Genomic DNA, 27,423 nt, shown 5'->3' on the forward strand with positions numbered 1-27,423 from the left:
GAAGTAGCTGTAGTGTTAGTAGTAGTAGCACTCCTTGTAGTAGTAAGGAAAGTAGCAATAGTAGTGTAAGTAGTCACAGTACTAGTAGAATCTATTGTAGTAGTGGTAGTGATAGTAGTAGGAGTAAGAAATGTAACATAGTCACATGTAAGTAGTCCCAGTGCTTTTATTAACATAGGATTACTAGTAAAAGTAGTGGTAGCAATGGAAAGAGCCACAGCACTAACAGTGGTCCTAGCAATTGTAGTAATAGTATGAAATGTGGCAGTGTGAGTGGAAGTAGTCCGAGTACTAGTAGCAGCCATACTAGTAGTAGTAATAGTAAAGTAGCAGTAGAAGTGTAGGTAGTCACAGTACTAGAAGCAGTCATTGTAGTAGTAAGATAGCAGTGGTAATGGGAGTAATCGTAGTAGTAGTTCTAGCACTCTTCTCCCTCCCTGTTGGGAGCCAGGCCTGGCTGTGGCAGGGCCTCGGTGCCAAGGACAGGTCCATGGTACAGTGCCAGAACGTTGGAGCCAGTATCCGAGGGCGTGCTGGGGGCGCCTCTCCCCCCTCTAGGAGCTGTCAGGGCTCTGAATGAAGCCCAGAGCAATGCTTTTCTGCAAAAGCGTGTCTGTATGGCTTCTGTTCTGCAGTCCTATTTTTACCACTCTATGTTATAACGAAAGTAAAATCAAGCGATCAATTTTCACTACATCACTATGTGTAGTTTTGACTTTTTAGGTCTTGCCTAGCGAACGCAGCGCAGGGGCTGCTTTTACCTTGGCGAGACTATTGTTGTCGGTTTTGCTAGCGAAGGGAGACAAACCATTTGCGCGCACGGAGAGGCAATGTGCACGCGCATGGTGTCTCCTCTCTGCCTCACACGCTCCCACCGCGCGCTCCCGCGCTCCCACCGCGCGCTTGTTGAATACTTTCTTTCGCATCTGCATCAAAGCGTAGCTTGCCCTCTCCTTGTCACGTTTCACACACCTTGGCTTCCGAGTTGGGTAGGCACTAATGTTTAACGAGGTAAGAAAGAGTTTGGCTGTGGTCTGTCTGCACTATATAAATCATCATTGTTATGTTTTTTTTCAGTGTCAGCTCGTTGGAGTTCAGTTTTCCCCAGAATTTTTACTTGGGTGGTTCCCTTCTGTCTTATTGACAACGGACGGTCTTCATTGACAGACACCACCGCGTCACGCTTAGGTGTTTAGACTATCACACGAGCTACACAACCCTCCCTGTAGCGGAGTGCCATCAGCGCAGCTCTCTATTGGGTAAACACGGCCCTGTTTGTGGCTCGTGTGAAGGTTGTAAATGCTACTTTTGTAGGATGGAGCCACAGGGGGGAGGCGGAGGGAGCAGGGAGGTGTCCGTGAGTATGACCCCTCAGGGCATCAGGGCGACCAGAGGTCTCACCTGGATGACGTTTTCTCAGCTGCTTTGGGACTCGTAACTGGAGACAGGACTATTCTGGACCCCCCTGACGTGTGCGGACACAGCAGGGCTCTTCTGCGCGGTCATAAAAAACCTCCCCTAGCCTAGGGAAACATGCAAAGATGTAAGGCCACAGCCGACCAGCCAGTGCCCTGGAAATATCTTTTTCCTAAATAAATATAGGCAATAATAAACCCTTCCGGATTGCTTTTTAATATTGAGGTTTCTTAATGAGTTACATCCGGGCTGCTTTACCAGCAGTCCTCACAACCGGGGCGGATGTGTTGTGTGTTTTGTGTGTGTGTGTGTGTGGGGGGGGGGCTTGGCTTTACATTGAAGAATGTTGGACCAGTGCCTCTCCATTCACTCAACCTCCAGACTCCACACTCCGCTACAGCTCTCTCAAGTAATCGAAAGGTGGCAATTAAAAACCCCCTCAAAGAATACATTACAGCATGACACACGCCCACACCCTTTCTGAATGCGCTCTCTCAGGATTCTCTAAAGTTGGAAAAGCTGCTGAAAAGTCACACATTTCCGATGCCCAGCAGCTCACCCTTTTTAATTCTTGGAGACCCTGACAAAGCATATATTAAAAAACCTGCTCCACATTCAACAAGCATTTACAATGCAGTAGGTCTCACAATTGCGAGTTTTTGAGCTATTTGCATTGTAAATGGCAATGCCTTTTACAACATTATAAGGCATTTACGATATCAATAGTTCAAAGTTTTGTAAAAGCAATACCTAAACGAGTGCGGTGTCCAAAAACACTATAATGCGACCAACATTCACCACATTATAGCTCTTGTTTTAATTTCCATTAAACCATAATACAAAGCCGCTGTGCTGCTCTACAACATAGCTAAAAAACTGGCAAAGCCAAAGGGACTGGCATAGGTGAGACATATTGGCTTTGACAGTGCTTTTTTTTTTGTATCTGCAGCAACCACACAGGACAATGGTGGCTGCTTTTCTTATAGTGCGCTATGCCGCTCTAACTTTTAAGTGGCCGCCCCCTTCCCTCACAACACTCAGTGCACAATGGCGACGTTCTATCACCTTTTATTATTTTTTTATAAATTGGCATGCTGAGTGCGGCACTTGCTTTAGGGACACCACGCTCAGTTTATTTATTTTTTTTTAAATATAATGCGCAGCGCCCGCTTTAGGGACACTGGCTGTTTCATTATTTTATTTTTTTTAACTTTAATGGTGAGCCCAGGGCACCGCGCTCTACAATACAATAGGTCTTGCTTTTGCCAAAGTTTGACCTATTGGTATTGTAAATGACAATGTCATTTAATATTATAAAAGACATTGCCAATAGCTCAAAATATTGCAATAGCGAGACCTATTACATTGTAAATGCTTGTTAAAAGTGTTTCCGCCCGGTTTCGAACCGGGGACCTTTCGCGTGTGAGGCTAACGTGATAACCACTACACTACGGAAACCCACATGTCTGCCTGAAGGGGGCTCTGAATAGATCCCAAAAGTGGCGCCGAATACTCTTGCATACTATCCAGACTGAAGAGTCCATCTCTTAAAGCGGCTTCGGATATTATCTCCCAGTTTACTTATAGCTCCGGTTATTTACTGTCTCCCTGTGTGAGGATTGTTTGTTGCTCCTATCCTGCTGCAGCAAAACATTTAGTAAGCCCATTCCCTCGCAAAATGAAATGTTATTTTGGATTTATGAACGAGCTAACGCTTTGCTGTGGCTAATACACCGCTCCGTTTGCGTGAGAGCTGGGCTCCGAGTCCGCAGGGCGGCAGGGTCATGCTGGGTTTGTGGGGCTGACGGACCCTTCATGATTCCAGCGCCTTGAAGTCTTCACAGTCGAGATCCGAGATCGATAAACTCTGAGCCCAGTCTGAGTTGCAGCTGCGGAGTGAGAAAGTTTGACTCCGATGGTTCTCTCGGATAATATTTCCTACCGCAGCTACGAGAGATGCCAAGAGGAATATTTTAAAGGGCGTTCATAGAGGAGGCGCGGACCACACCAGATCTGTTTGAAAGGAGACCCGCGCGAGGTCAAAAGTAAATGAACTGGGCTTTGTTCTGACTGACAGTCGCAGGCTCTGTAATGATGACACCGATGAGAATTACAGCGTGACTCCCCAATAAAAATTCCAATCTCCACCACAGAAGTGTTTTGACAGCTGTCAGGATGGCCGAGCGGTCTAAGGCGCTGCGTTCAGGTCGCAGTCTCCTCTGGAGGCGTGGGTTCGAATCCCACTTCTGACATCAGCCTTTTATTCTGCTGCTTACATAAACGACTCAAAGGCTATTTGAACATTATTTACCACAATAATATCATTTACTAATTATATGTCTGTAAGCCCAAGCGCATGTTTTACAGTTGTACAAATTGCCCGGATGTGCCTTCAGAAACAACACATTTCAGGACTTATGGAAGGACTCAGACACATAAGTGTAATATTATTATTGTTGCTGTTACGAATGTTCACTCTCAAAAGCACTAGAATGGCAGAGCACACCTTGGGACCACCTCAGCATAGGGGGGAATGCCTCAGCCTGCGAGCAGAAAACGTCAGAGCACAGGGCATACTTTATTGTAGGTTATAAGAGCTGAACCGGTGGTGAAAGGCGTGACGTAACATTTTGTAAGTTATTTATATGTATGTATATGTTATTTCTAAAGCGCAAACCTATCCAAAGCTGGTGAAATGCAAGCTTAAAGTCAAAGAGTGATGGGAGAGGAATCTGAGTTGTAGAAACCCAGGGCCTATTTACGAGGAGGATTGCGTCGCGTTTGCACCACGCAACATGGTACATGCGCAATGCAAACCTTAAGCAAGATTTATGAAGCCATGCACTGAGTGGCTCCAGAAATCTGGAGTAACACAACTCAGTGCAAATCTCTGCGTTTCGTTACTCTGCCCTGTGAAGGTGTTCCATGGGCGGTGCGTGGGCGTTTCCACGCCACTCCCACGGTTTTTGATGCATTCTCTGATTTAACAGCACTGTTAAACCTTGGAATGCACCAACAAGTTAAATCTTCCCAGGGAAGTCGTAACGAGGAGAAATACCTCTATTTCTAGTTCCTTCTTCTTTCTGTGTGTGCAGCACACAAAGCAAGAGAAATATGCCTCCCAGGATTATTTGTGTGCAGGAAGGTGTCCCTTCCTGCACAAAAAGAATCCTGCTTGCAACGCAGGTGAAAGCGTGTCTGCGTGGCCGCGAGGCAGCCCATTGTGCGACAGTGCATAGGGAAGGACAGGAATGCGCCGTATTCCATTTAATACGACACATTACTACCCTCTCCATGTCACGCAGTGCAGCGCAGGGGTGGTAGATGATAACTGGGAGGGGGTGAGAGTTTAGGTTCTTTTGTTCAGGTGTGGAAGTTTCTAGGCAGGGCCTTTTTCTTCTGTTTCTGATTGCTTCTATGGAAAGAATCAATATCTCAAACTTCATGATGCTTATATTGTGCATGTTCCAGACTGCAGATGGCTTCAGTGCTACCTGCTCTGTGAAACTTTACAAAAATGTACTAAACTAGACTCTGCTCTTCATCCCTCTCTGATCATCAGAGAAAAAGGGAAGGAGCACCTCTCGCATAAAGATTTAAATTTCAACATTACTATTTCATGTTGTCCTTCCATTAGATTTTATGTATAATTTAAAGCATTTTTCTTTCTTAATTACCGCGTTGGTGATGGTGGTGTGTGCGAGTGCTTTCATTGCCTACTGTGATATTGCAACACAAGCAATTCATTTTTTCTTTCTACAGTTTTGCATGCAATATCAAAAAGCCTACACAATGATCCTAATAAATCTTCCACGAAAATTTACTTTAACTTAAAACGTTCTATTGTTGACTCTTTTCTTTTGAATGACTCTCTCCCCATTTCCATCCTATGCATGCCTCCTTTCTTTGAGCACGGCCTACTCTAAGTCAGACGCATGATTTGCCATCTCTGCAAATCTCCCATACCTTATTACAAAAATCACAACATCTGCTTGAAAAGTCATATCTTCTATACTTTTAATTTTTTTTTTAATTTTTGGGGGGTTTTCAGTTATCAACCTACAAAGACCACATTTGCTTGCTCAGTAGAATCGAAGGTTATTACAGTGCAGATTTTAGCATTCAAAATTTGGCTATGCAGATGTTTTGATATTCAGGGATGGTAAAGCAGAAACCTATTACGAATACAATTGACCGCAGCGGGGTTGCTGTGCTACTCCTCCTGGACCTCTCGGCTGCCTTTGACACAGTTGACCATGCCACTCTGAAACAAAGACTCTATGAAGCCGGCATAGAGGGAACTGCTCTAGACTGGATTGCGTCCTACCTTCGAAACAGAGCTAATGTCATCCATACACCACCTTTCTCGTCCAAACCATACTCCACAAAAGCAGGGGTCCCTCAAGGTTCTATCATCTCACCCATGCTTTTCAACATCTACATGAAGTCATTACCGGTACTGATCAATCAATTTCGCCTCACGTGCCATGACTATGCAGATTACACACAAATACTCCTTCAACTGGAATGCCCCAAAGACATTGAAAAATCCCCAATTTTCAGTTGTCTCAGAGACGTGGATCAGTGGATGACTTGGGGCCATCTCAAATTGAATGCTTCAAAAACGGAAATACTCACGTGTGGCGATTGGAAACATTATGATCCGCTTGCCGCCTGGCCTGAGGAACTGGGATCACCACCTAAGGTATCGAAGGAAGTAAGAAACCTCGGAATGACCATGGACTTCAAGCTGTCAATGAATGCCCAAGTGGACAAACTAGCAAAATCAAGCTTTGTCACTATAAAAACGCTGCAACAAATTTTCCCTCATTTGGGATTTCTACACAAGGTCTAAGCTACCATCTCCCTTGTTCTGTCCAAACTCGAATACGCCAATAGCCTCTACCACGGATCACCTTTAACAACCATGAAAAGACTACAACGGATTCAGAACTCGGCTGCCAGACTACTCTTGATTATCAAACCGCGAGACCACATCTCACCTGCCTTGAAAGCCCTGCATTGGTTACTGGCTGCCAGAAGATCCACGTTCAAGCTACTTTGTATCACCCACAAAGCAATACATGGAATGGGACCGCTCTTCATCAGGAATAAAATCACCAAACACATTCAACAAAGGAACCTACGCTCTAAAGGGGCATCTCGCCTCCAAATCCCAAGATACAAGAAAAAAACTATGGGTGGCACATCCTTCTCTGTTCAAGCAGCCAAACTATGGAACTCTTTACCCCCCAACATAAGATCCACCGACAACCACCTTATCTTCAGAAAACTACTCAAGAATTGACTCTTCCCCACATAAGCACCATACCCACACAGAAATTTACAGCATATCCCTCTGTATATAAGCATTTATTTTTACTATAGATATGTACCTATCTTTGTGTATTGCTTTGTATAAACATGTAGAATAATTATGTTGTTGTAAATAAATAAATAAATAAATAAATAAGTAAATAAATAAAAATCATCTTTGGTCTACATGTACTTACTTCCATTGTGCATCTATGTACCTTCCATGTACTTGGATCTGTTTGTCTGTTACCTTTCTCATGAAAAAGCATATCCAATGCACTACCCTATTTCTCATCCTGTACCTCTATCAATATCTTTAATCTATATATACTTACCTCCTTTATGGATCTATATAATTTCAATGTACTTATGGATCTATATATTTATCGCTTTCTTCTAATTTAGCATTTCAAATGCACTACCCCATTTTTCAGCCTATACTTCTCTCAATATATCCTCTGGCCCAACCTTCTGACTCATCTCAAACTTCTTTCTGCTACTCTTTCCAATGCACTACCCTATCTCTCACCCTATACATCTATCAACGTATCCTCTACATCCACTCTCTCATTTATCCCAAACCCCATACCACTATTATGATCCCTAAAATAACCCTTTCTAGACTCTCTCCTACTCTCTCCATCCTTGCATCATCTGACACCTATTTTTACTATACCGATCCCCTAAAACAAGCCTTTATAAACTCTCCCCTCTGAATCTTTCCCTCAAAAACCCCTTTTTACTCATCCAAAAGCCTCCTCCTACTGCTATGACCTCAAACAAAAAAAAAAGAAAATCTCACTCTTCTGTCCCTCCACTATCCTTTCCAATCAAAATAACAGACTAACATGTTCACTTCTCAATTTACGTATTCCACTATACTAATTCACCACTAATCCTTTATGGGTTCCAGAGTAGCGTGATACTCGCCAATGAAGCGTTTCAACACCCCATCAGGGTTACCAGCGCTATATAAACGCAAACCTTTTTCCCTTTTCTACCCCTCCCCAACCCTTCTCAATCCAAATAACTGACTAACATATCCACCACTCAAATTACTTTCATGTTCCGCCATACTAATTCAACAGTAATCCTGAGTAGCGTGCTACTCGCCAATAAAGCACTTCAAAACCCCATCAAAGGGTAGCAAGCGCTATATAAATAATAATCTCTTTCCCTCTTCTATCCCGCAACCTGCCCTTCTCTATCCAAATAACTGAATAACATATCCACCACTCAAATTACTTCATACTCCACTATACTAATTTTCAACACTAATCCTTTATGGGTTCCGGAGTAGCGTCCTACTCACCAGAAAAGCGCTTCAACACCCATCAGGGGTAACAGGTGCTACATGAATGCAAACCTTTCTTACCTTTTATCCCTCCGCTAGCCTTCTCACTCCAAATAACTGACTAATATCCACCACTCAAATTACTTTCATATTTCACCATACTAATTCAGCACTAATCCTTTATCGGTTTCCAGAGTAGCGTGCTTCAAAAACACATCAGGGGTAACAAGAGCTATAGAAATACAAACCTTCTTCTATCCTTATGCTATCCTTCTGCTTTCCTTCTGAATCCAAATAACTTACTAACCTATCCACTACTTAAAATTTACTTGCATGTTTCACTATACTAACTCAACACTAATCCTCTATGGGTCCCGGAGTAGCGTGCTACTTGCCGAAAAAACACTTAGACGCCTCCTCAGGGGTGGTAAGCGCTATATAAATGCAATTACAATAAAATACAATTACTGCGTGAGTGACCGTCAAACCCCACCCTCCAGTCGCGACATCCAGGCCCCACAGCAATCACAGAATCCAGCGAGACCCATAGGCCCCGGTGGCCTTGCATGTAATTTCCAAGAACAAAGGTCTGGTTAATACAGACAGTACCAACATCAACATTACAGTGTTTTAGAAGCAGAGGTATGCTATGCTAAACAGACATTTGCTATGATACATCACTGTTCAAGGAGCGGAGCCAGTGTGTGAATGGGGACCAGATGTCTTCTGGACGGGATTGGGCTGGCTTGAGTTCCCAGTAGCATGTCAGTTGTTCTTTGCAATATGTAACATCTGTTAACCAAGTTTTTAAGTCTAGGGCTGTCGTCTTCCCCCAGTGTATGCCACCCGCTGTTTGGCCACCAGTAGCAACATCGCTACGAGCCGCCACCTTGTTGTGGGGATGTCGCAAACATAGCCCAGAACCGCCACCAGTGGCGATCTCGACAGCCCCATATCGGTTATATGCTCTATGTGCCTGAACACTTCTGTCCAGAGCCCGGCCACCAGTGGACAGTCCCAGGCCAGATGTAGGAGTGTTGCTTCCGGTTCCCGCAGCGTCAACATATAGTGTCCGGCCTAATGCCCATGCGATGCAGTTGCACTGGGGTGCAGTATAAGCGATGCAGGAATTTGAAGTGGATTAACCTGAGGCGGTAGTTGGGAGAGAGTTGCTCAAGTTGGCCGCAGCAGAAATTCCATTGTAAGTCTGGAATGGGAGCGCCCAGTTCGGTGTCCCATGAGCTGCGCGATTTTGAGGAAATAATTGGGGATGTGCATTGTGTAATGGTGTAAGTATCTGTAAATAATTTGCGAGCCGACGACTCTGTGAGCGCGTGTTCCAGGGCTGCAAGTGTCGGCGGGGTGGCAGGGAATGTATCATGTATTGCTCGGCAAGCTGCCCGCAACTGGAGGTATAGGTTTGTGTCTAGAGGCGCCGGCCGGAAAGCTCCATTTAATTGTTGCAGAGTGAGAAATTGGGCCACCGGGTGTAGGTCCGCGAATATGTTGATGTTGAACAGACGGGCACGAGCCAACTCGACCATGCTTGATTTAAGACACCTTAGGAACCTTTGTGGAGAAGTGTGGCTCAGGGGTTAGAGGTGGCAGACCCGGAAGCTGAGATTGGTCCTGGACCAGGGTTCAATTCCCCACCTCGGTGGGTCTTGGGCTAAAAATTCCATGGACTCGATAATTCTCGCCCCGGTGCCTCCTCGACTCACGGGTTCACACTCTGCGACTCTGGGCAATAGCTTGCTTAATCTCCACAACGGCCCCTTGCGGCAGGATGCCTGACTTTCACCTTGTGGATACCCTGCTATCTCACAGGGGAATACCAGGACGGGTTCCCTAAGCAAGTGCCGGGAAACCCACAGCAGGTAGCTGTGCGCTATATAAGCTCAAACACATTTACATTACATACATACAACGGCTCTGTTATAGGCATAGGAATATTTAGGAACAGGTGAAGCAGCTTAGGGAGGATACTTATTTTAGTGATAGCTATACGGCCCGTAAGTGAGAGGGGCAACTTCTTCCACCTGTGTACCCTTTCTTCTTTCCATGTCATTACCCTGCCATAATTGGCGCTCCAAAGCTCTTTAGTGTCTCTTCTTAGCCAGACGCCCAGGTAGGCGTTGGGCCGTCTGCCCATGCTATCAGGAGCTCAGGGTCCAATGTGCCTGTGCCTTCAGTGAGCGGGAAAAGGATGGACTTGCCCCAGTTTCTATGTATCCTGGAGAGGCCCAGGTCTCGTGTAATGGGCACGAGGTTCACAGCGGGTCCTTAATTTAGAGCGTGATATTCTCAGCGTACATGGATACTATCAGTCCTCTAGTGGAAAAGTCCACACCGCTGTCTGCGTGGTGCTGCCTCAGCCGTGCTGCCAGGGGCTCCGTTGCGATGACGAAGAGCAAGAGGGACAAAGGGCAGCCTTGGCGAGTGCCCCTTAAGATTGTGATGGGGTCAGATATAAGCCCGTTGACGCTGACCCTGGCGGTGGGCGACACATATAAGAGTTGGATTTGCTGTATGATTGTGCGGCCCAAACCCAGCCATGCCAGGATCGTCAAGGGGAACACCCACTCTAAGGAATCAAATGCCTTAGTGGCATCTAGTAGTGCGGCTATCGCTGAAACATGCGGAGCGAGATGTTGCATCAGCGCAAATATGGTCCTAACGTTGTGGGACGTGAAACGGCCCGGCACGAAGCCCGACTGGTCCGCCCGGATGATTAGTGGGAGTAACGGTTGCAGCCTATTTGCCAATAATTTGGCAAATATTTTATTATCAATGTTTATTAATGACAACGGGTGATATGAGTTGCACGAAGTGGGATTTTTCCCTGGTTTGAGCAATGTGATAATGACTGCTTCACGCATTGACGGTGGAAGTGACCCTCTTTGGAGTGACTCCAGATGCACCTCCAGGAGATGAGGGGCCAGGAGTGACATGTATTCTTTGTAGATTGACACAGTGAAACTGTCAGACCTAGGGGCCTTATCTCCTGGTAGGCTTTGTATGACTAGTTGTATGTCCTCAGGGGTGAAAGGCTTGTCTAGGTAGTCATGGTGTGCCCTGTCCAGCCACAAGAGCTCAATTGTGTCTAGGTGTTTCAGTTAATCTGAGTCTTGAGGAGACGACTTTGTGGTGTATAGTTGGGAGTAAAAGTTTTTCATGGTGTCTAATATGTCAGATTGCGTGTGGAGAGGTGGCGAATTGGGTATGTGGAGCTCTGTGATGTAGGTGGAGGCCCTGGATGGATTCAACAGATTTGCCAGTGTCTTGCCAGGGCGATCGCCTTTTCCGTATCTGCAGGCCTGCGCGTATTTATGTAGGAATTTGGTTTCTCTTTCGGCTTCCTCCTGGAAAGCCGTTATTTTTCCCCGCATCTGAGCCAATAGCTCAGGTTCCTGCGATTAGAAATCTTGGCACTCTAAGGCCCGAATTTCTCTCTCTAGGTTAGTGAGGGTGTTGCATATGTCTTTCAGGACCCCCAACTGCAGAGCTATGCAAGTCCAGCGTATCACAACCCTAAAGGCCTCCCACAGTGTGCCCGCTGATTCCACTGAGTCTGCGTTGAGCTCAAAGAATTCTGTTATGTTTTTCCATATCTCATCTTTAAACACATTATCTAGCAGTGCATGTGGGGGAAGCCGCCACGTGAATGGCTTCCCAGTGGGCTGTGGGATCTGAAGTTTAATCAGCACTGGTGCGTGGTCTGACAGCGTGCGTGGGAGAGGTGTAGCCGCTGCAGCCCAAGCATGCATATCTTTGGTTGTAAGCCAAAAGTCTAACCTGGACCACGCGCCATGTTGGTGCGACACGCAGGTGCCCTCCCTTATATTGGGATGCAGTAGACGCCAGGTGTCTAATAGGTAATCGTCCTCTAACAGGGTGCGTAGCACAGTAGCAGCTTGTAGATGATGACTACAGGATGCGCCCACCCTGTCTGCATGCTCTGACAGCACCACATTAAAGTCTCCACCCCAAAGTATGGCAGAATTCCCAACTGACTGAATCGCTGACCATACGTGATTACAAAATTCCGGGTCATCACTATTGGGCCCGTATGTGTTGGCTATCATTACCTGTTTCCCGTATAGCACTCCCTCCAGTATGATGTATCTGCCTTCTGGGTCTGTTATAACGCATTCTGTTGTCAACGGAAGACGCCGGCGAAGTAGGATTGCTACGCCTCGTGAATAGTTAGAGTAGGTAGATGCTAGTATGTCCCGCCACCTGCTGGCTTTCAGCTTTGACTGGGAGGTGCCCTTCAGATGGGTGTCTTGTGAAAGGGAGATGTCTACTTTGTGTTTGGTTGGATATGATTGTATCTGCCTCGTTTTCCTGTGGTCGTTTAGACCTCTAACGTTCCGGGTGATGCAGTTTAGGAATGCCATTCTTGCTGAATGGAGGCTGTGTTAAGTATTAATGCGGCAACTATGCCCAACGGATGACTCCCTTTATGGTGGGCGCATCTGGCAAGCACGCAATCAGTGTCGCTTAGCATCTGTATGTGGTTGCTTCTCGTGTCTTGTGTCAAGATTGAAATGTGTAGTGTAAGCAATCTCAGTAAGGCAATTTGTGATAAGAAACAACAACAACTTTCCCATCCCTCTCCCACACCAACCCCCCAAATATGTTGAGCAGTGAACCCCACCATTCGTAGCCAACAAGGTAGTAAACTCAAACAGTCAAAAAGTTATAGGGGAAATGTGGAGTTGCTGGCGTACAACCCTGTGTGGTGTGGGGAAGCGAGCCCCTAGGGACAGAGGACCAGGAAACAGTGTGGGTCAGCTTGAGGGTACTTTATTACAACTCCGTAGGCGAGAGCCGGCCTGCTCCCTACAACATCGCGGTCGTCATCGCCACCGGCGTCACGTCACCCCCGCAATGCCTTGTGGCGGGTCACGTGACTGCCAAGAGGCTAAACCGCTACACTACACATCTTCCCCCTTAACAATGGCGGAAACAACTGTAACTGAGGCCCACAGGTGTGGGAGAAGGGGGAGAGATAGGGAGAGAGAGAGAGAGAGAAAAAAAAGAGAAGTGTTCACAATTGAAAGTCACTGAAGTGTTTAGGTAGTTTCACCGCACGGCCCTTGCGGGTATGCATTCCAATCCCTTGCTCTCTTCCTCCGCGGGGTGCGTCTGACCTCATGCCCTCTTCCTGGTCTCTACTGAGGGCATTAGGAGTCTGCCCCCTTCGTCCGCAACCTGGCTGGGTGGACCCTGCGTCGGCCATCTGTACTGCCCATCCGCTTTAGCTGAGGTTCCGGCCTCACTTCCTGGGTCTGTAGATGGTGCTGCCGCTCCCACGATGCTGGGGCTGCCATCTAGATCGCTGTTGTTCATGCCCCACTCCAAGATCTTGTCGCACTTGTCCATCATGGATTGTGACCGAACCTTGCCGTCGCTCAACAAGGCTGAGTGGGTGTATACGTCTACGACTCGCACGGGCTCGCTGAACTTGCTGTCTCCTTTTAGTCCTAGTTGGCCCTTTTTGACTTAGACCCAATCACCCTCTGCCAGTGAGGCTTCACGCCAATTGTTCCGTTTGTCATAATGTGCCTTGTAGATGCTTTGTGCCTTCTCTATGTTGCTGCGTAAGACGGCCGGGGACCATTTGCTTTGCAGTCGCATGGTCATCCAGGCAGTGAAGGGTTCTCTGCCTCTGAGGATCTTAAATGGGCTGTGTGATGCGGTAGGCCCATACCGTGTTTCTGACTTCGGACTCCCAGTTCTTACCGGCGCGGATGGCTGCCTGGATCGAGCCCATGATCATTCGGTTAAAACTTTCCTCTTGTCCGTTGCTGGCTGGGTGGTAGACTGGAGTGCGCTTTGTCTGGATTCCGTTGCGGTTGGGGAAAGCTGTCCATTTGGCTGACGTGAACTGGGGTCCGTTGTCGCTGGTGATGGACTTGGGGATGCCCTCCCTCAGGAAGATGTTGGTGAGGAAGGTGATGATGACGTCGAAATCAACTGATTCGCAGATTTCGACTTCTGGCCACTTGGAGTAGCGGTCCACGACGACTATGAGGTGTTTTGGTGTACGCCAGGTGTCTAGGACGGGGTCAACAATGTCAACGGATAAGTCCTCCCAGGGGCTGTTTGGTGTGGAGAACTCGCCCATGGGGGGTCTCAGGGTGACAAGAGTTTTGTCAGCCCTGACGCAATGGGTGCAGTCCCTCACGAACCTTTCCACTTGGATGTCCATGGTGGGCCACCAGTTTCATTCGTCTTTTGGTTTTTACAATGCCCAGATGGCCTTCGTGGTTTGATGTGGAGAATGCGGTCTTATAGAGCCTTTGGAGGCACCACTTTGTCGCCCCACAGCAGAAATATGGAGTCCTCACCAATGGAGAGTTCTTCGCGGACTTACCAGTATTTCCTGAGGTTGCTTCCGTGTGCCACTTCTCTGGCCAGCCCTGTGTGGCATATAAGTTGACTTGGGAGAGTTCTGTGTCCTGCGTGTAAGCTTACGCCCAGTCCTGGGCACTGATGGTGTGTTCGTGATCCGTCATGAAGATGACGCTGTAGTCGTCCCAATCCGTTAATGTGATGGGTTCTTCCATGGCCGCTGCCCTGCTTAGGAAATCCGCCACTCTATTCTGCGGGCCAGGGATGTACTCCACATCGTAGACAAAGTCCAGAAGATGCAATGTCATTTTAGCGATGCGTGGAGTGGTCGTCACGTTGCCACTGGATGTGAGGACTTTGATCAGGGGCTTGTGGTTGGTACGGAGCGTGAACCGTGACCCCCACAGGTACTGACGGAATTTCTCCATCTCCCAGATGGAAGCTAACATCTCCTTCTCAATCACGCTGTACCTCTCTTCACTGGGGGTGAGGGAGCGTGAGGCGAACCCTACCGTTGTCTCGGTACGATCCGTAGCTCTCTGGGAAAGGACCGCTCCCAGCCCTTTGTCGCTGGCGTCCGTGGTCAGGATACTGGGCGCATCTCCGTCAAATGCCTGTAGGGGAACTGCTTCACAGATAGCTAGTTTGAAGGCAGAGAATTCCGCCTCCATCTGCTCCGACCAGGAAAAGTTTTTTTTCTCCTTGAGCAGTTGGCGTAGGTTATGCGTTTTTGACGAACTTACTGTAGAACTCCGCCAGCCCCAGGAAAGAGCGAACATCGTCCTTGGTTTTGGGGGATGATGCGGCTCTGATGGCTTCCACGTTTGCGGCTTTTGGAGTGATTTTCGTGTCTCTGATTTCGAGCCCCAGGTAGGTGACTTTTCAGAGACCAAATTTGCATTTTTCCAACTCTGCCGTGAGGCCGTTGGCTGCCAGAGTGTGTAGAACGGTATGCAAAATAGTATCATGTTCAACTTTGGATTTCCCCATGACGAGAATGTCATCTTGAAAGTAGAGGACTCCTTGGACCCCTTTGAACAGTTTGTGCATGAGTTTTTGAAAGACGGCAGCCGCGGCTGCGAGTCCAAATAGCAAGTGTCTGAATCGGTAGCATCTGAAGGATGTGAGTTTCCGGCATGACGGGTGGAGTGATACCTGGTGGTAGGCAGCTTTGAGGTCAATAGTGGAGAACCATTTGATGCTTTTGGTCTGAGCTAGCAGTTCGTTTATGTTGGGCAATGGAAACTTGTCCACGATGATATTCTTGTTAAGCTCGCGAAGATCGATGCAGAGGCGTATCTTCCCGTTCTGCTTGTACGCCACCACCAGAGGCGCAAGACACTTGGCACATTCGATTGGTTCGATGATGTCGCTGTCCTCTAACCGTTTGAGTTCCATTTGCACTGCCTCACAGCAATTGAACGGGATATTCCTGAATCTGTGGGAGAATGGTACCGCTCCGTCTTTGAGCACGATCTTGTGGGAGAACTTGGACATCTTACCAATTTGGTCGCTGAAAACTGTGGGGAACTCTGCTTGGAGCGAGGCAGGCGTGGAAGTGTCCATCAGGAGCACTTGTGTATGTGTCCCCAGGGTTGAGCTGAATGCCAAGCGCTCCCTGGTCCGCCCATCCCAGGACCGACGGACCTTTCTGCGCCATGTACAACTTCACTGTCGTGTGCCTGCCCTTGAATTCGAACAAAAGCTGCCAGAATCCCACCATGGGAATCCGCTCCCCCATGTATGTGACTGGATGGACGTCCGTGGGGTGGAGATGGTCCCCCACCACGTGGGCGAAGTCTCGGTCCCAAATCTGCTTCTGGATGATGGTGTATGGCAAACCGGAGTCAGCTACCATGGCGCCGTGTTCACCGCCGATCACCAACTAGTAGGAAGACTTCTTGGTCGCAACATCCTCTATGCCTAGGAAGTGGTCATCAATGCAAAGAATGCTGTCTTGGTCGGAGAGATCCGCTCCTTCTTGATCATCAGAGGTATCCTGGACGTACTTGACCACTGCGTTTCTTGGCCTCCGTCGACAGACTTTGCCGAAATGTCCTGTGATGCCACAGAAGGAGCACTTAATGTGGAATGCGGGGCATTTCTTGTCATTGCCCAAGTGGGAGTGGCTGCCGCATCGGTAACAGGTGCCTTGTTTGCCCTGAGGGGCGCGACCAGGGCCTCTGCCTTTAGACGTAGGTTGTAGGGTGGGGGTGTTGTCTGTCATGGCTTTTGGTTGTGGACCCTTCCGGTCTGTGATTTTGCACACGGTGGCTTGTGGCACCGTGTCTTTCTTGGCCTCGAGGGCGCAGCATTTGGATAGCTCAGCTCGTTTGACAATCGCGATGATCTCCGGAAGGGGCGCTTCACCGCTTACCCTGAGCTTCTCCTGTACACTCGAATGGGTGGAGTGCATGATGATTTGTTCCCTTATGAGGTCGTCGTGCAGGGTGCCAAATTTGCAATTGATGGCCAGTTTCTTGAGGGCTGCAACGTAGTCCTCCACCGATTCAGGTTCAGCGTGTTTCCGTTGGCAGAAGTTGTAACGGTCGATGGCTGTGCATATCATCGGCTGGTAATGGTTGTCCAGGTCCTCGAGGGCGTGCTGGAAGACGTCGTTGTCAGATGACGGCCTGGGCTTCTTCACCATCTGGTCGTACACGCGCAAACCCTCCGGCCCCAAATTATGTAACAGGATTTTCTTCCGACGTTTGCTGGAGAATTCCTCATCACCTTTGTCCTCCAACGCTGAGAGGTAGTTCAGGAAATACCCCTTCCAGTCAGCTCATTTAATGGCTGGTTCCCCTGGCTTAGGCAGGAAAGGCACCGGGTTCGTTAATGAAAAGATCTGGGCGCACATGGCGTGTGTGGCGTGTAGGGGTGCAACCCCTGCGTGGGCTGGAAGAGCACAGCGTGCTGAGGTGCACTTGCAGGGAGCTTAATCTAGGTCCCTCTAGCGCTAATTGGCAGTGGTGTGATGACCAGCTCTGGGCCCTTTGAGGGAGGCTACGGTGGGACACCCGGCCCTCTGGAGCCGTGGGTGTTGCGCACCGAAATAAGGTTGGGTGGCCGAGCCGAACTGTATTTCGGGCTGTGAAACTAAAAATACAAATAGATTATTAAGTACTGACACAGCATTATGATGGTATAAAAATGCTCCTTTCTCGAATAAACGCTGTCCAGACAGAGAACAGCGCCGGATTTCAGATATTAAGACCCAATTGATGAAGGGCAAGATCTGGAACCATTATTTTTAAAGTTCCCTTGCTATAATTATATTTAGAAACCAATACTATCTGAGGATACAGATTTAACTAAACGTCTTCAGTTATGGGACAATTTTAAATATTGATCTTCCATACGAGATATTCTGGGAACAACTGTTGTGGTGTTTTTCAGTATATTGTAAAGGAAATATCTGCTGTTATAATCTTGTAAGCTGTGGACTATAGCTTGGAAGATTGATCATACGTACGAGCCATCTTGGTTGAACTGTGGTATTGAGATTCAGTGTATCCCCAAGGAAACATCCGTTGTTGTATTCTCGTAAGCAGCGAAATATGGTCTGGAAGGTGTATTACATTGGTTGTCCTTACATATGCAACTTGAGAGTTAACATTACAGTCTTGATAAAGATGGTTTAACCAGGACGATATCATCGAAACGCGTTGACTCTTTGACCCCTAATCTGTGTTGCGGGTTGGCACAATAGATATCAAATAATTCCCAATATATCGAGTTCCAGGCTTAATTCTACTTTAACACGGATATGGTTTATTGACGACAAAGTGTATTGTCTTTTAGATACTCTCCTTTTTCCTTTTTCGATCTGTTTTATTTCTCTTTTTAAATTGAGTCTTATGTGCAATACAATTGTTGCAGGATATTAGTACTACTGTGTATAGATATGAAATAGATATGACTCTCTGTGACATTTGATTTTCCTTGAGTATGAATTGTTTTTAATGATTTTACTAAATAGACTTTTACAAATTCTATTATCGCATCTGCATGTTGGCACACTATTCTGAGCATAGAACGATAATCCTCCCTCTGTGATATTTTTGTATTGAGTGATACGTGTGATCTGGATGTGTGTGAATAGTGAACAATATATGTTCCACCAGAGGATACATTGTCATTTACTGGTATAAAAATGGCCTACCATATGATATAGCTAGGCGCCAAGGGAGGTACTATAAAGGACATAAAATTACAGGGATGGCCTGCAACAGTGGTGCGAGTGAGCCATGCTTTAAGCAAGGAACGGTATGTTCAGTCATTTTCGCTCAGGTGCCCTTCTGACGTTATTCTGTCTTCCGACTTCCCAGATTTCCTTTCTCTTCTAATCTGGTTGCTGAATTTCAACGCCGCCTTTGCATCTGTGAAAAAGTGGAATTTGCCCTCATTTTGTATCCACAGTTTTGCCGGGTATAAAAGAGCGTACTTGGTTCCTGACTGTTGGAGCAGTTTCTTGACTGGGGCAAATTCCCTGCGAGCCGCCTGAACCAGTTCAGTAAAATCCGGATAGAAGAACATTGTATTGCCTTGTTATTGGATGGAGCCAAGTTCATTTGTTTTCCTTAGAACTGTATCGCGAACGCAGTAGTTTAGGAGGTGAGCCAGGATTGGGCGGGGCGGTGCCCACACTGGAGGTCTGGGTCCTAGAGAACAGTGGGCCCGTTAGACCAGGAACATGCTGGAAAGTTCACTGCCAAAGAGTTCGCGCAGGATGGTTTCCAAGAACCTCTCCATGTGCGGTTTGGTGGTTGTTTCCGGTATTCCCGGAGTTCTAACATTGCTACTCCTTGACTTGGCCTCCAAATCCTAATTTTTGTCTTTTATTAGGCAAAGTATTTTGCCTATCTGTAGCAACTGCTCACAAAACTCTGTGTGTCTATCGTCCGAGTCGTAAACTCTATTCTCTTGGGCATCACTCCGGGTCTCGTGCTTGTCGACCCTCTGCTTCAACTGGTCCAGACGGGCAGCGAGTGAGTCTAATTTAGAGTCTATGGTGAGTAGGCTGGCTTTCACATCCTTCAGGATGGTATGCAGATCCTCCTCTTGTGTTGCGTCAGCCACACCATCCCCCGATACAGTGTCAGCCGCGAGGTTCCTTTCAACCTGGCACGTGAGTCTTTTTTTAATGTTAGTTTTGGTTGCTTTGCATCGTTTTTCCCCATGGCTTTAGTTCCCAATGGGTGCAGCTCAATAGCGGTAGTAGAGCAGGAGCCACAAGTCACAGCGCCCCTCCGGCTGCAATGTAGGAAAGCGCAGGGTGCGCCGAGTCTGTTCAGTCGCACCGCCAGGCCTTGACTGGCCCTTCAGTTTCCAGCCACTTCCGGCAAGCAAGTTGTGCGCACGCAGTGTTGTGGGCTCCGAGCTGTGCGGTAAGTCTCTCCTACTTAGCGGACATGTGCTCCAACCTTCTGCCGTGTCCTCACTGACTGCCTGATTCGGGCGTGTGTCTATGTGGCTGTGTTGGTAATGGGCTTCACTCCTCTTTGTCATGCACTTGCATACTGGTAAGTCCCATGCAAATGAGCAATGCCTCCAGCGCTCCGTGGGGGTTAGCCATCTTCACACTGGCCCGGTCCTCAGTGTGTGCAGCCCCCACGCGGAGCAACGGCCCAGTCTACAACCCCCGCCAGTCATATGAGACCGTGATGGGGGATCTCCGCTCTCTCTCTCTGCCGGGGACTTCACCCGTGCACCCGCGCAGCAAAAATAGGGAGTGATTATAAACAACAATTGTCCCTAGTCATAAGAAAAAATAGAGTTAATGATAAATAAGGACCCAGTCAGTACTTATCAAAAGGGAGACTTGTCCAGCCGGACAGAGGTCATGAATTTTACTGATATTCAGAAAGTAGCCAAAATATAAAGAAAATTAATAAAGTGGGACACAAGCCTGCGTCCAGTACATACATTCGAACATAGAAACAAGGAGGTTCAGGCATAAACACATAGTTTGCTTATAGATATCAACAGTAATTGAGAAACAAACAGTTTAGACAACACCCTTATGTCTCAAAAATCATGTTTTTAACATTTCGGGTATTTGTAAGTGTCGACGGCGTTTCGATCCTACTAAACGGATGCAAGGATCATCATCAGGACAAGGAACAATAATGCCTGCACGATGCAACCGCAGCCGCGGTAAATTCAGAACCGATATTTGAAGTAGATGCGGAGGTAATTGTCCGAGGGCTAGGTATTGCAATCGATTTCTGAGCTTGGCTCGGATTACCAGGGGTCCGTGGACCTGGGAATAGGTTCCGATGGTGATTGAGTAACGGGACAATCCGACAGTGCGGGAGCAGGTTACCGGCAATGGGGCTGCTCGTTACTCAATCACCATCGGAACCTATTCCCAGAAATCGATTGCAATACCTAGCCCTCGGACAATTACCTCCGCATCTACTTCAAATATCGGTTCTGAATTTACCGCGGCTGCGGTTGCATCGTGCAGGCATTATTGTTCCTTGTCCTGATGATGATCCTTGCATCCGTTTAGTAGGATCGAAACGCCGTCGACACTTACAAATACCCGAAATGTTAAAAACATGATTTTTGAGACATAAGGGTGTTGTCTAAACTGTTTGTTTCTCAATTACTGTTGATATCTATAAGCAAACTATGTGTTTATGCCTGAACCTCCTTGTTTCTATGTTCGAATGTATGTACTGGACGCAGGCTTGTGTCCCACTTTATTAATTTTCTTTATATTTTGGCTACTTTCTGAATATCAGTAAAATTCATGACCTCTGTCCGGCTGGACAAGTCTCCCTTTTGATAAGTACTGACTGGGTCCTTATTTATCATTAACTCTATTTTTTCTTATGACTAGGGACAATTGTTGTTTATAATCACTTAATTCCCAAGGTCCCTAGTTGACCTTTCTGGGTGCTCTTGTTGCTACTAAATATGCAAAAATAGGGAGGCCGCACCCCAGACCCACCAGCTCGATGGATTTGGCAATGTCTTCCCGACAGTCCCGCAGCTGCCGGCTCAGCCCACCACCATCAGGCAACAAGGGGGCACTTCAGGAGGCACCTTAGTCGTCGCTGCCAATCCCACGGCAGACGAGTAAGGTGCCGAGTGAGCAGCGCCACCCGCTGCACAGGACATATGAATGCCTCGGGATCTCACGTAGCAGGCCTCAGCAGGCACGGATCAGCGTTTCTCAGCAGCTCCACAATCAACTCACCCCCAGATGCAGAGACAGCGAATTCCGGTGCACACTGCCGTTAAGTGAGTGCACCGCGTGCTGTGCTGTTCCAGCACCGTGATTTAAGCAGATTTATGTAGGATGTTTGGGCTCAGCCGGCAGAGCCCTCTTATTGAGTGGCCATTTTGCTGCTTAGCTTGGCCACGCCCCTCCACATCCTCTATACTTAATCTCCTGTAGGTCATCTATTTATACCTGCAATCAATGCATGATTTCAGAGACCCCACACCCCCACTAAAGATCGCAGCTCACTGATATTAATCTAATCTACCACATAGAAGCTGAAGTAAATGCACGGCATGGCTTCCATAGGAGCACAAGTCTTATCCCAATAACATTAACCAAACACAAAAGACTAAACTGTGTTCGTGAGTAGCGTGATGTCTGTCGTGATGTGCTACAACACCTCGCATGTTGTAGATAGTGATATATATATGTGTTCCACGAAAAGCCCCATAGGTGAAGGATAAGTTATAGTTAGGAAAACTTTATTTCTTTTTTGTATACAAACCCAACTTAAACTGCACAACATTAGAAATTCTAAATTTATAGTTATAACTTAAATGTATAATTTACGCACCACTTTCAAATTATTATCAGTCATAGTTATAACTAAAATATATCATTTACGCACCATCTTCAAATTATTATGCGTCGCAGATCTCCATGCACAGTCTTCTCACTTCACTTGCCACACTACATTAACTATAACTCGCCCCTCTACCATGCACTGTCTTCCCACAAATCATGTGATTTCAGACGTCATAAGTGTTGTTATGACCGCTATGATTTCACGTGCTATAAGTTATGTAATATGCAAAGGAATAACTAATCCACTCTGCACTTTATGGTTTAAACATTTTTATTCACACGTTCACATAATAAAGATACATTTGTGTACATTCTATTTCTTAATTTCTGTTGAAATTCTGTTCTTTTGTTCAGAGTGCGCAGCACTCAGCGTGTGTATTTAAAAAAAAAAGACAGAAAAACAAACACCAATAACTTTAACTCTATCCCGAAACAAACCCACCCACCCTCCCCTAGTACTCTGTGTAAGTTTTTTATACTTCAGCCGGGGTGGGATGGCGCTGAACTATTAGTGTCTGTGCGTTGGTGGGCCTACTCCGACTCCGTCAGGCGGAGGAGACGGAAATATGTGGGACAGGTAAGTGCCCTAAATTCTGTGGACAGACTGGCTAGGCATGGTTTCCAGATTTCAAGAAAGTTGGACTTAGCGATTGTGAGTGTGGTGGACATCCTTTCTATCCCTAATATAGACCAGAGGCGATGAAGCCAGCTGACATGTTGTGCGGGGGTGTTTGCAGTCCCCCAATGAGTGTGGATGTTTTGTATCGTGGCCCCCATCGCAAGACCCATCTATCTCCCTTTGCGTGATTTAAGTGGATATGTTAAAGGGCTGGGCAGCCTTAGTACTGTATATGACGGAAAACAGGTAATCTGTGTGTCAAAATGTGTGTCAATTTCATACAATATCTTGACCCAATAAGATGTCAAGTGTGGGCATTCTCATAACAGGTGTACCAGTGTGCTGGAGGCTCCACAACTGCGCCAGCAAGAGGGGCTGTGTTCTGGGTTTCCTTTTTTGAGGCGTACCGGAGTCAGATAGCAACAGACAATGATCTTAGTGGCCGTCGCTATGCTGGATATATTTTGTGCTATGTGTCTAGCTCTGAAATAGATTTCTCCCCATTCTTTGATGGACAACTCTCAACCTAGTTCTATGGCCCATCTCCGCTGGCTGGTTGTGGGATGTAGAGGGATTGGCGGGCCCAGTAGGGCATAAAGCTCAGAAACTAATCGTTTGTTTGAAGTTTTAGTGATTTTCCACTTCTCATACCTAGGTAAGTGCCAACTGACCGTCAAGGTATTAGTTGGATGTTGTAGCCAATGCCTCACTTGGAGATATCGCAGTTGTTAAGATTCGGGCAGATTGTACTGCATGCACATGTTATGCTATGTTATGTTATTGGTGATTTGCAACGCGCACGGCTACTCAGAAGAGTGTCCCGGCGCGAACCAGCAAATGAGAACAGTGAAAACAGAAGGAAAACAGGCATTAATTGAATAGGAAAGTTTTAAGTTTTTTCCTGAACTGAGAGGGGTTTTGAAGGCTACGGAGCTCCAGGGGAGGAGAGTTCCACAACTTAGCTGCCAAATAAGACAATGAGCTGCCCCCCTTTCTTTTCAAACGGATTTTGGGTACGGAGGACAGGCACGTGTTCGAGGAATGCAAGTGTATGCCCAGGACATAAAACGAAAAACGTTTCCTCACATACATCGGGCCGTATTCATATAGTGCTGCATGGGCCGTAACTAAAGCCTTAAACCAGACCCTAGCTTTTAACGGCAGCCAGTGCAAATTACGGAGATGTTGCCTCATGCTAGTGTGTTTGGGTAAGTCTAGCAGCAACCGCGCAGCGGTGTTCTGCACCACCTGCAAGTTATCCATCAGGTAGCCAGGGAGACCTACATACAATGCATTGGCATAATCAAGACGGGAGGTAACTAAGGCCCTTATTACTGTTTCTTTGGCGGAAAGACGCAACGGGGGCAGACATTTTCTGAGCATCTTCAAAATGCCGAAATATGTACCTGTCTATTTGCTAATCTGATTGAAAAAGCTAAGTTTTTCGTCGAACTAGATCCCCAGATTCTTCACAGGAAGACCCGAAGGGGATGGTCGCGGAGCATCAGCGGGCTAGCAGTTGTGAAAAAACAGTGAAGGGAATTCCCCCAAAAACAGTATCTCTGTTTTATCTTCATTGCATTTCAGCTGGGCCGAAGTGGACCAGTTGAACAATGCAGACAGACAGGTTCTAATGTGGTCCGTAATGGACTCTTGCTTTTTCCAGGTGAATATAAGCTGAGTATCATCAGCATATGCTACTACTTTAGCGCCAATGTCCTCAGCTAGCAAGATTAGAGGGGTCATATATAGATTAAATAACAGAGGACTCAGTATGGATCCCTGAGGGACCCCTGTTTGCACAGCTTGGAAGGTAGATGCGAAAGGGGGGATCCACACTTGCTGGGTTCTACTGTCAAGGAAGGACTTTAGCCATTCCCATACGGCACCGATGATACCAAACCTCTGCAATCGGGCCAGGAGGAGAGCATGGGGGACAGTATCAAAGGCGGAAGATAGGTCCAAAGGACCAAAACTGCCCTGCCCCCAGCATCTAACGACTCCCGGATGGCCTCTGAGATTTCCACCAATGCAGACTCAGTGCTATAAGAACCACGGAAACCAGATTGAGCACGGTGCAACAAGCCGTGTTGTTCAATATAGGAGGTCAGTTGTTTATTCACTAGTTTCTCACAGACTTTGGCCACGCCCGGAAGCAAAGAGATAGGCCGATAGCTGGAGGGAATGTGAGGGTCCAGCGTCGGCTTTTTTATGAGGGGGACCAGCATGGCCTGCTTCCATGCGGGAGGGACCGAAGCCGACACTAAAGATGTGTTAATCAGCTGGTTCACCAGAGGATTAATGACTTGAGCTGTGCAGGCCATAAGTATGGCGGGACATGGATCGAGAGGGGAACCAGACTTTCAGGAGGTCAAGGCAGCCAGAGACTCCTCAAGGAGTATGGTCGAGAAAGAGGAGAAAGTAGTTTCAGTGTCAAAAGCGGAATTGAAATCCGCAGGCACCTGCGTGGTCTGGGCTGCTGGTGTATTAAAGAGCAGTTGAAGTGATCTAACTTTATTCATAAAAAAAATCAGAAAGCTCTTCGCACCAAATAAGAGAAGGTGTATGTGCATTGTTCAAAGCTTTGGGAGAAACATAACTTTTTACAATGTTGAATAGTGCCTTGGCATTATTGCCCGACATGGCGATATGATCAGCGTAATAGCAGCGTTTCGCTGCAGTGATCGCCGCATAGTAAGTTTTTTGGGCTTTTTTCAATTCCATCTTGTCAGATATATTGTAGTTCTGTCTCCATCTTCTTTCCAGCCTTTTGCACTGCTGTTTCTGGGATTTAAGCAAAGGCGTAAACCAGGTTTTGGACAGTGGCATATTAAGGCGTTGAGATCTGACCTGAGGCGAGAGATCACAAACCATCTTCTCGATTCAATTATTGAACTGCCCCAGAGCCAAGTCCAAATCCTCCGGGAGTTGTAGCAGACAGTCGGCCTGCGCGGGGCACAGAGCTGCAGGGTGGATTTTATGGGGAGCCCTACGGGTAGCAGCACAGCGAGGCCTAGACGAGGAGGGACCTTTGGCAGTATTCCAGGAAGAGGAAATTAAATAGTGATCAGACCAAGTGACGGGCTGCAGAGGGTTCACCAGCAGTGGCAGACTAGAGCAGACAACGTCAAGCATATGGCCACCACTATGAGTCGGAGAGGAAACGTATTATACAAGTTCGGCCGAATACAACAAGGCTAAAGAGTCGCGTGTGTCATACCCATCAAGGTTGTCCATGTGGATATTACAATCCCTGAGGAGCAAAAAATGGGAGTAACGCAGAGCTCTGGGTAAGATCCAAGTGTCCAACAACTTAGGGAAAGGGCCTAAAGGGTCAAGGGAACGGTACAGCACAATCCCACCCAGACAGTAGTGGGGGGGAAATTTTTATGCAAAAATCCAGAGCTTCAACCTCAGGAGAGTCCGTAAGTTTGTGGTTATAGTGATCCGTGCTCCTCTCCTAGGTAGCCGCAGCACAGAGGGCAACGCGGCGGTCTACTGAGCTGAAGCTATGGGTGGGGAAAGGATGCATGCTGTATCCGGGTCTCGAGTGCCCAAGGGGCCGTTCCTCTCACTGCTGTGGAAGCAAATCTTGACCTCAACTCAGCGCCCGCCGTTCACAGTTGTTGAGCCTCTCTCACTGGCTGTGATGGTGTTCAGGGGCCTGGCGTCGTGGACTGCATGTGCAGACCAGGTGTTACATGCAGCGGGCTTGTCTGGCCCCAGGTTCAGCTTTGACAACTTCTCCTGCCTCGCATGTGGTCGTGATGTTTGAGGCTAGAGCCTCCGGCCCCAGATCCCCCTCTGGTATCTTCTCTCACCTCGTGTGCGGTCCCAGCCACCGGGTGCCCCCCACTCCAAGTGCCCCGCAACATAGGCCACCCGCGCAGGGCAAGCACCGAGCGAAGTAAGCATGCACACCAAGGCCATCGGCTTTCCCTGTTCACCTTTGCTTTGTATATGAGCAGGTCTGCTCTCCTGTCCTCTGGACTTTTACTTTCTTCGGGGCTTCACTACCGGGAGTTGGGCTCTATTATCTCGGCGTTCGTCATCATATGGGCTCCGGTGGTTGTTAGCCCCCGTCCTGAGCACCGAGGCTGGTGATGCTTTTGGGTACGGCCCGAGCCCCAAGCAATGCCATGCTGTCTTCTTCCTGTTGCAGCCCCGCCCTGGTATTCGCCTGCACTCTGGCTTCCACCCTGCACTGCTGGGCCGTGCTGGAGGGGTCTACACTTTCCCCCATAAAGTTTGCAGGCTCACCTTGCTCTCCAAGACGGCTAACGTTGTATTTCACTTTTCGAGCGCTCGGTCACCATTCCAGGAGTCAGCACTCGGCTCTCGTAGGCAGCTGCCATCTTGCACTCCAGGGCCCGCTGCTTCTCCAGTGATCTAGAACGGCCTCATGAGTTGTGTGTCATTCAATGCAGCACCGGGGGTCGCGCTACTGCCCCCTGCAATTATGGGGTGATTTCAGTGCTAGGAATACTGGCTGGCATTGCGGCGGGGAGACAGGAGTGAGGAGATGAGCAAAAGCACGTCTTACCCGGTTGCCATCTTGGCCACGCTCCCCCACTCTGCACTTTAAATGAAATATTA

General features: G+C 47.5%; 1 non-coding gene across 1 annotated transcript; it reads left to right on the forward strand.

The window, feature by feature from the left end:
• Positions 1–3,585: 3,585 nt before the first annotated feature.
• Positions 3,586–3,668, forward strand: TRNAL-CAG (transfer RNA leucine (anticodon CAG)). Its single transcript has one exon. It is a non-coding gene; the product is annotated as a tRNA-Leu (tRNA).
• Positions 3,669–27,423: the final 23,755 nt, after the last annotated feature.

The sequence above is a fragment of the Triturus cristatus genome, chromosome 4_1, assembly GCF_964204655.1.
Source record: "Triturus cristatus chromosome 4_1, aTriCri1.1, whole genome shotgun sequence".
In the NCBI taxonomy this organism is placed as follows: Eukaryota; Metazoa; Chordata; class Amphibia; order Caudata; family Salamandridae; genus Triturus; species Triturus cristatus.